The 10,097-nt window shown below is 41.0% G+C and overlaps 1 non-coding gene across 1 annotated transcript; it reads left to right on the top strand.

Moving 5' to 3' along the window:
• The first annotated feature begins 241 nt into the window (after nucleotides 1-241).
• LOC133792974 (small nucleolar RNA R71) lies at nucleotides 242-348 on the top strand. The gene has a single exon (XR_009874437.1). It is a non-coding gene; the product is annotated as a small nucleolar RNA R71 (small nucleolar RNA).
• Nucleotides 349-10,097: the final 9,749 nt, after the last annotated feature.

Below are 10,097 nucleotides of genomic sequence, written 5' to 3'. Positions count from 1 at the left end.
GGAGGCTACTTGTGTTGTTAGAGCAGTAATTGCATCTAGCTCATGCACCCCAGTTACCTTTCTGACTCCCGATGATCTTTCCTCAGACCACTGATGATTATTGGTGGCCATGTCCTCCAGCAGCTCATAAGCACCAGTTGCACTCTTGCTCATAAAAGTACCACCTGCTGCAGCATCAATAATGGTTCTGGTAGTAGGACATAAACCATTATAAAAATTCTGTACTAGCATCCACTGCTCAATGCCATGATGAGGACATCTTCTCAAGAGTTCCTTGAACCGTTCCCAAGCTTCATACAATGACTCTCCATTATTCTGGCAAAAATTATTGATCTCTCCCCTCAATTTAGCAGCTTTGGACGGAGGGAAGAATTTTGACAAAAACTTCTGAGCTAGATCTTGCCAGGTGACAATAGAGTTCGATTGCAAAGAGTTCAGCCAACTTTTAGCTCTGTCCCTCAGAGAAAATGGGAAAAGCCTAAGTTTAATTGCATCATCACTCACCCCATTGTATCTGAAAGTTCCACATAGCTCTAGAAAATTAGACAAATGGGTGTGAGGATTTTCAGAAGGAAACCCATTAAATTGAACAGAGGATTGCACCATTTGTAGAATAGCTGGCTTGATTTCAAAGTTGTTAGCCTCTACAGCTGGTGGGCATATACTGTTTTGTACTCCCGTCAGAGTGGGCAGTACATAATCTCTCAGGCTCCTCTCAGCATTGTTCTGAGCCTGACCCCCTTATGCAATTCCAGGAATTAAAACATTCCTGTCATCCCCATCATTCTGTGCCATCAAAACAGATTTCTGGGCCTCCCTCTTGTTCTTTCTGTTTTGCTTGCAAGACTTTTCAATCTTAGGATTCAAAGGAACAAGTTTGTCTTTTCCTTTTCTGTCACACATATACCAAAAGTCACCTGAGATAGAAAAATTAAGCAACTAAACAGATTAGAAACAAGAGAAATTAAAATCAAATTAGAATAAGAATTAATTAGAGTGATATTGATAAATATTTTCAGTCCCCGGCAACGGCGCCAAAAACTTGTTGCGAAATTTATGCTGTGCAAGTGCACACAGTCGCAATTCGTAATAAAATGGTAAAAACCAAGTATCGTCCTCAAGGACTGATTTATCAATTACCAATCAATCAATCTTTTAATTCTATTTGATTAAACAATTTTCAGTGATTTTAAACTAAGAAAAATACTAACGAAGCACAATGAAGAATTAAACAAATTAACAAAGAAGATACAATTAGGACAATTATGATCCTCTATTTTCCACCCTTTTATTTCCTAATGCAATAATTTATATTCCCTTTTCCCTATTCAAGAGTAAGTTGCAAAGACAATTCATAATTTGGTCAGGATTTATGAAATTCAATCTAAATGACAACTTCCTATATTTCTATGGTAAGTTGAATCATGTAGAAGGCATTAACCACGCAACTCAGAAAACTAGGCAAATAATCTAGATACTTTCATTCTAAATTAAATTTGCATCCACACAATCAAAGCATATCAAATTTCACTTTTCAGATTTCAATTTGATTCATAAAATAGCAATTAGAGGTGATCAATCAATAATCGCACAAATAATACAGATTGCAAGGAATTGAAAGAGATGAAGAAGAACATCAATTTTGCATTAAACCATAAAAAGGGTTTCCAAAAGATTCACATAAAAGCCCTAAAAGAGAATTTAGCCTAAAATATTCATTCTAGCCATATGATAGTTCAATTACAAACATGAACATTAAAAGAAAAAGATGACAAACTCAGGGATGAATCCTCCAAGATGGTCCTCTCACTCCCAGCCGTCGAACCCCCTTCAGCCCCCTTTCAGTCCCCTTTCAGTCGCACATATGTTTCTCCAAAAATCCATACCAAATCCCCAAGTGAATAGACCAAATTGCCCTTCAAAAAGTGGTCAAAAATGTGAAAATCGCGCCACTAGCGCTGCAGCGGTACTTCTGGAGCGCTATAGCTATTAACAGTGGCAAAATACCTCAAAATCTGGTGCACTAGCGCTGTAGCGCTCTTATTATGGCGCTGTAGCGCTAAAGTCAGAATCGACAAAACTCGGTACGAACAGCCTGCAGCGTCATCTCATCGTATTTTGATTATAACTCCTTCGATATAACTCCAAATTGAATGATTCAAAAAGATATGGAAAGCTAAGAGAAATGTATACAACTTCTATTTCTATAAGTGCTTCCAGAAAGTGAATAAATCATGGTAAAAATGCGGCTTGAAGTCTCAGACTTGCGTTATAGAGCATAAACGACGTGTGTTGAGCATCTTCAATGTAGTATTTTCCACACATAATGTCTTGAAACTCCACAATCAACACGAAATCCATCTTATTTATCATATTTAACATGTTTCTTCTCATTTCACTCCATATTATGCAATTGACCATTAAAACCTGAAACAAGAAGAAAACAAGCATAAATCGGCGCTAAACAATCCTAAATAACTAAAAACATAACATAAAACAATCTCTAAAACAAACCTAAAATGAACCTAACAATTGGTCCTTAAGACTCACTGATGCATTATGGGCGTATCGTACTGCGTACAAAATGCCCATTGTCATGTCACCCTACAGACTTGTGTATGGGAAGGCGTTCCACTTACCTATTGATTTAGAACATGGAGCCTTTTGGGCTATTAAACAGTTAAATTTTTCTCTAGACAAGGCAGGTGAGAAAAGAAAACTTCAATTGAATGAACTAGATGAAATTAGGAATGATGCATATGACTTTTCAAAAAAGTATAAAGATCGAATGAAATTTTAACATGATAAAAATATTTTGAGAAAATATTTTTCTCCAGGTCAGGAAGTCCTTTTATATAACTCTCAGTTGCATTTATTTCCAGGAAAATTACATTCTAGGTGGACCGGTCCCTATATTGTTCGAGTCGTTTTTCCATATGGGGCTATCGAAATGGAAAATCCTAACAATGGTGATATTTTTAAAGTTAATGGACAAAAATTAAAACCATTTTTAGAATTAAAAACCGATGAAGTGGGTGAAATCCTCCTTGAGGATGCTATTTACCAAGTTATTTGATTGCTTGCAATTACTCTTGGTAACTTGTGTTTATGTGTTTTGTTTGTTTATTTTTGTGTGCTTGTTTTCGTGTTTCCTTTTGTGTGTTATACTTTTGTTAAGTGTTTCTTGTTCTCTTGACGTTGCACCACGATGATGTACAACCATTCTAAACTCCAACCTCTTGTAAATTTTAATTTATATTTATATTTTGACACATTGAGGACAATGTTTAAATTAAGTTTGGGGGTATTGAGTTTGTTTACCCAAAAAAGATTCACTTGCTGACGTGGAAATATTAGTACGCACGTGGGATGCGCCTGACTATTTAAGTGGTTACATTCTGGTCGACCATCGACCAGAGGAGAGTTTGTACGTCAGAGAGCATGTTTCACAGGCGACCAGGGGTGATTGCAGATATTTTATAATGATATTTCATCTTGCTTTTATGTAAAAATTGTAATTTCCATTATTATTCAGATATGTTTTGTATTAAAAATGGACAAGGCCCATCAACCCATAGAGAGATCCTTGAACCTATAAATAAGACTCAGAGGGCTCGTGGGAGCGGGGGGGGGGGGGGGGGGGGGACTGGAGATTGAGAGAGAAAATTAGTATTTTTGCACAATTCTTTGTGTCTATTTTTGGAACTTGTGAGACTTGGTAAACCCTCATTTACTGATCGCAAGTTCTCTTCATACATTAATAAGAACACTAAGTGGATGTAGGTCATTACCATCACTTGGGGCCGAACCACTATAAATCCTAGTGTCATTTATATTCTTGAGTTGAATTCATCTTATTTTCATCATTTTATTGACTCCGTGTCGTTGACCAAATCAAAGGTCAACATTTTGGTGCTTTCATTGAGAGCTAAACTTAAGACCTTCAAGAAGATCGAATGGCGAAAACAGCTAGGAAAACTGGGAAAACCTCTGGGAATGTACCAAATCAACCTCCTGCATAAGGTGTAGCAGAAGATGAGCCACAGCTGGAGTTGGAAGAGGAGGAGATGGATTCTGAAACTTTGCGAACGACTTTGATTGTGTTGCAAGAAGAATTGGCTAATTTGAGAGTTAATCAAGAAAATGTGGCTGAATAGTGGTGTTGCAGCAAAGGGAGATTGACTGGCAGCGCGAAGAACTGAATGAACGGCAAACAGACATGGACTGCCGACAAAAGGGACACCACTACAGCCTTGGAGGCAGCCATTCAACTAGCACGAGGACAGTCTGCACCTGTCTCCCAACCTGATCAGCCACCCAACACTCACCCTCAACAAAATCCACATACAGAGCATCCCTAGTATCACATTAATCCACTGCAACCAAGGAATCCTCGAAGTCCAGAGCAACCCTCTACTACTCAACAGGAGAAGGCCAGTCCAAGATCTTGTGCAACAACCACCCTCTCACGCTGGTCGAGATAACCCCCAGCAGCAGAGGCAAAATAAGGTCGAGCAGCATCTCAGGAGCCCTAGACACCAAACAGTTGGGGAGCAAAACCCTCTCAGTAAGTACCACGCCCCTCAAGAAGTAGAAGAAAGATAGAGTCAGGTTCTATGGTCGGGGGTCCTCCACGACATAGTAATGTCAGCGGGCCTACCAACCAGCGCAGGCCACCCTCTGTCTATCGGGACGTGCCAGCAGGGAGAGAGGGAAACAGTGCGAACACCAAGTCAAACCGTCATAGGTCACAATTTAGAGATGGTCATGATTATAACATAGCAGACTCTGGTAGGAGGAATGTTGATCGACGGCAGGAAGAGAGGGGAGAAGGACAAAACCCTTCGCCAATGGAGAACTGACCAATAAGCTAGAATGCTGGGGAGAAACCTAAACAACCCAATGTCTATGACCGATTAGGTGCAAGCGACCAAAGACGTAGGGAAGAAGATCTGAGGGATGTACTCAATGATCAATGGGAAAGGCACGACGAGTACTTCTCCCCAGCACTAGTCTCTCCAACAATACCAGATGTTGTTCAGGCCCAGATAGATGCCTTAAATCAGACCATCCAGCAACTAGTTGGGAACAGGGCATCCCATATAGAATTTGATCGGAGAAATAGCATGCTATTCGTGCACAGAATTGGTGTGGCAGAAACTCCAAGAAAATTTAAAATGCCAACTTTTCCCAACTTCATAGGATTGGAAGATCCTATATCACACGTTAAGAAATTCGAGATACAGATGGACATCCAAAAGGTGTCAGACGATGCTCGGTGCAGAATTTTTCCTGCGACTTTATCCGAAACTGCTCAAGAGTGGTATTTAAAATTCCCTTCGGCCAGTATAGTTTCTTAGGAGATGTTTGTAAAGGAGTTTAATGGACAATTCTATGTTGGTCGAATACACTCGACCGAGGCCAATCAGCTGGTCAAAATCCGTCAGAAGGAAGGAGAGACCCTGAAGGGGTATATCCAACGATTCATGCGAGCAGCTGCTGGGGTCCAAACTGTTGGGGATGAGGGAAAGATGATGGCTCTCACTGCTGGGGTACGACGCCATTCATCTCTTTGGAATAGTTTACAAAAAAATGAAGTCAAGAGCACTAAGGAATTTTTGGAACGAGTAGACAGGTATATCAAGCTCGAGGAGGCTATCGCCAATGAAGGAAAGTCTCCTATAGACGACCAGGGCAAGAAAAAAACCCCACCAAAGCTGCCAATGGATCTGGGAAAACCAATGGCAATGGCAAAAATAATGAAAAAATGGGGGAAAAGGGCAAAAAACGAGCTGACGACATTTGATAGCAAGCGCCCAAAACAGAATAGGTACGAACCAAGGTTCACCAATTACACAGTCCTACTCGATAGCCAAGCGGAAGTATACCAGGCTAGTCACACTACTGTTCCCTTTAGACAGCCAAACCCTTTTAGGAAAGATATATCCAAAAGGGATACTACCAAGTTCTGTCATTTTCATAACGACTATGGCCATGACACCAACAAATGTAATCAGCTGAAGGATGACATTGAGTTCCTTATCTGGCAAAGACATTTGAGGAGGTATGTGCGAGCATCTGGAGGATCTTAGCAAGAGGCTCACGGAGGCAATGAGCATGCACTTGTACGCCAATGCTCGCCTCCTTTACAGCTAGCTCCGGTTGTTGGTACATTGTTTACCATCTGCGGGGGACCACACATAGCAAGTGGCAGTGGAAAGGCAAGAGAAAGATACGCCAGAACCCTACGTCACGATCAAGATATTGAAATGATGAACGTCGAGGAGCGAACTCCAAAAAAAGCTTGAACAGAGGAAGAATCAATAAGTTTATCCAAGTTAGCGCTCAACATGTTTGATTTCCCCACTCAGATCCACTAGTCGTGGATGTTCAGATCGCCATCATGATGGTCAAATGAGTATTGGTGGATACAGGGAGCTCGGTCAACATTTGTATAAATCTTCACTAGAAAGAATGAAATTATCAGTGCAAGATTTGGAGCCATGCAACCAAACCATTTATGGTTTTTCTGGCGAAGGGTTTGTGCCACTGGGGTCAATTAGACTCCTAGTCACAGTAGGGGCCGCACCTGCGAATAAGACATTACTCGCTACTTTCATAGTAGTTGATTGTCAATCCGCATATAATGTTGTGATTGGAAGGTCGATTCTCGTTGACCTGTAGGCCGTGACCTCAATATGGCATTTGGCTATGAAGTTTCCAACCGACGCAGGAATTGGATGCGTGTTGGGAAGCCAGCGAGAAGCACAGGAGTGTTATAATTCCTCAAACACACGCCCAATCAGGTGAACAAGTCACCAAATAGGATGTTGCCCAAAGTGAGGATAGAGATTTAGATCATCTCTTTGGGGATTTTGAAGAGGATGTTAGACCCATGGAAGACCTCGAGGAGGTCCAATTAGAAGAGACAAATCCAACTAGGTTGTGAAAGTTGCTAAAAACTTAGAGACAACAATGAAACACAAACTGGTGGAATTTTTGAAGATGCACCAGGAGGTCTTTGCCTAGTCGCATAAAGATATGGTTGGGATAAGCCCAATGGTGATCAGCCATGTCTTGAATATAGACAAAAACTTTCCACCTGTACAACAAAAAAGAAGGTTGTTCAACAAAGAAAGATCTAAGGCCCTAAAAGAAGAAGTCGAGAAGCTGAAGGAAAATGGGTTCATCAGGGTAGCGTTTTATCCATCTTGGGTCTCTAATCCTGTACTAGTTCCCAAGCCGAATGTCAAGTGGAGAACGTGCGTGGATTTCACAGACCTTAATAAAGCCTGCCCGAAGGATTGTTTCCCACTTCCAAGAATCGACCAGCTGGTCGATGCTACATTAGGGCCTGAAATTTTATCTTTCATGGATGCATACTCTGGATATAATCAAATCAGTATGCACCCATGTGATGAGGATCACACTAGCTTTCGAACAGATACAAGGCTTTACTGCTATAAAGTAATGCCCTTCGGTTTCAAAAACGCTGGTGCCACTTACCAGCGACTAGTCAACCATATGTTCAAAGAGCTGATCAGCGTTAACATGGAAGTATATGTCGACGACATGTTGGTCAAGTTGAAAAAAGCCAATGAACACATCAAGGACCTACAAGAGTGCTTCAACATCTTAAACAAATATCAGATGAAGTTGAACCCTCTCAAGTATTCCTTTGGCGTTGGATCAGGGATATTTTTGGGATTCATAGTAAACGCATGAGGAATCGAAGCTAATCACGAAGAAATTCAGGCACTGATCGAGATGCAGTCTCCTACCAAGATTAAAGATGTTCAAAGCCTAACCGAAAGAATTGCCGCCCTAAGTAGATTCATATATAAGTCAACAAACAAGTGTGTTCCATTTTTTAATCTACTCAGGGGCAGCAAGAAGTTTGAATGGACAGAAGAGTGCGAGCAGGCCTTTCAAGCGCTAAAATCCCACATGTCGCAACCACCAATTTTGTCCAAACCGGTCAAAAAAGAAACTTTGTTCATCTACTTGGCAATCACAGAGTATGTGCTAGCACTGTTTTGATCAGAAAAGAAGACAACATTAAGAAAGTAGTATACTATGTAAGCAAGAGACTAATGGGAGCAGAATTACGGTATTCGCCCATAGAAAAGTTGGCCTATTGCTTGATTTCTGCCTCTAGGAAGTTGCAACCCTACTTTCAAGCTCACCCCATCACGGTGCTCACCGACCAGCCATTACGGCAAGTCTTACAAAAACCAGAAGCTGCTGGTCGGTTATTAAAATGGGCAGTCGAACTAGGGTAGTTCAAAATTTCTTATTCTTCACGAGCGGTTGTGAAAGGACAAGCTCTAGCAGATTTCGTCGCAGAATTCACCGGACTCCCTGTCAGCGAACCGATAGGAGAAACTAGAAGTCAAAATCAATCTCCTGCCTGGAAGTTATTTGTAGAAGGCTCATCCAACAAGCACAACGCAGGGGCAGGTTTGATCCTAATTACACCTGAGGGAATCAGTTCCACTGTGCAATCAGATTTAACTTTAAAACGTCCAACAATGAAGTTGATTACGAAGCTCTGCTCGCAGGATTAAGACTAGCTAAGGATAGGGGTATAAAATCACTAGAAATATATAGCGATTCCCAGCTAGTAGTTAATCAAATCATGGGAGAGTATCAAGCTAGGGGTCTCAAAATGGTTGCTTATTTGAATAAAGAAAAGGACTTATTGGCACAATTTGAAAAGTATACCCTCCAACAAGTGCCTCGCGATCAGAAAGTGAATGCTGGTGCCTTGGCCAAGCTGGCAAATGCTAAAGATGCCGACGCTTTAAGCATAGTACCAGTTGAACATTTGTTGGCACCAAGCATTCAAATGGAAGAATTCTCGCTAGTGATCGAAGCGTCAGACACATGGATGACGCCCATCTTGAACGGGGAGTGTTGCCAGCAGAAAGGAACAAAGTGAGGATGCTTCAAAGAAAATCGGCTCGATTTATTATGGTCGATGGAATTTTGTATAGAAGAGATTATTCAATGCCTTTGTTGTGATGTGTTTCTAAGGAGAAGGCCAGGGAACTGATGCAAAGTTTGTCAAAAAAGATTCTAAGGCAAGGGTATTTCTGACCTACCATGAATGAGGACTCTATGGACTTCGTTAAAAAATGTGACAAGTTCCAAAGGATTTCCAAGATACCGTGAGCAGCCCCAAATAAGCTCAGACAGATGCAAAGTTCGTGGCCATTCACGGTGTGGGGGATTGATCTGATTGGGTCTTTACCTGCAGGAAAAGGGAATGTCAAGTATGCTGTAGTTGCTCTTGACTACTTTACTAAGTGGGTCGAAGCTGAGCCACTTGCAACAATAACGACAAAGAAAGTATTGGACTTTGTTGTCAAAAACATCATATGTCAGTATGGGTTTCCCAGGAAAATTGTCTCAGATAATGGTACATGATTTGACAGTGATCTTTTTCACTTATTTCTGCGAAAGGCATGGAATTATAAAGAGTTTTTCATCGGTTGCTCATTTGCAAGAAAATGGACAAGTTGAAGCCGTTAACAAAATTCTAAAGGACACACTGAAGAAAAGGCTCGAAGAAGAAAAAGGGGCATGGCCAGAACAATTACTAGAAGTACTCTTGTCGTATAGAATATCCCATAGAATAGCAACAAGCCATCCACCATTTTCCTTGGCTTATGAGTATGAGGCCATGTTTCCTTTTGAGCTAAGTCCACCATCACATAGAAGTCTAGCATACGACCAGAGCACTAGCGATCAATTATGGATGGAGTCTTTGGACTTAGTCAATGAAAGGCGTGAGCAAGCTCAACTTCGGGTAGTAGCTTACCAGCAAAAGGTCGCTCGATATTTTAATTCAAAGGTACGCGAAAGGTAGTTTAACTTGGGGCATTTGGTACTTAGAAAGTGTTTTTCTCAACACTCGTGATTAAGCTGCTGGAGTACTCGGACCAAACTGGGAAGGACCGTATCAGATTGAAGAAATCCTTCAACCAGGCACATATAAACTTGCTCGCTTAAATGGAGATCTCATTCCTCGCTATTGGAATGGAGAACACCTGCGCAAGTATTATCAATAAACAATTATTTTTAAAGAACAGGTT

Source organism: Humulus lupulus, chromosome 7, assembly GCF_963169125.1.
Source record: "Humulus lupulus chromosome 7, drHumLupu1.1, whole genome shotgun sequence".
Lineage (NCBI taxonomy): Eukaryota > Viridiplantae > Streptophyta > Magnoliopsida > Rosales > Cannabaceae > Humulus > Humulus lupulus.
Note: the sequence above shows the minus strand (reverse complement) of the source record. Positions and strands in the feature narration are given on the sequence as shown.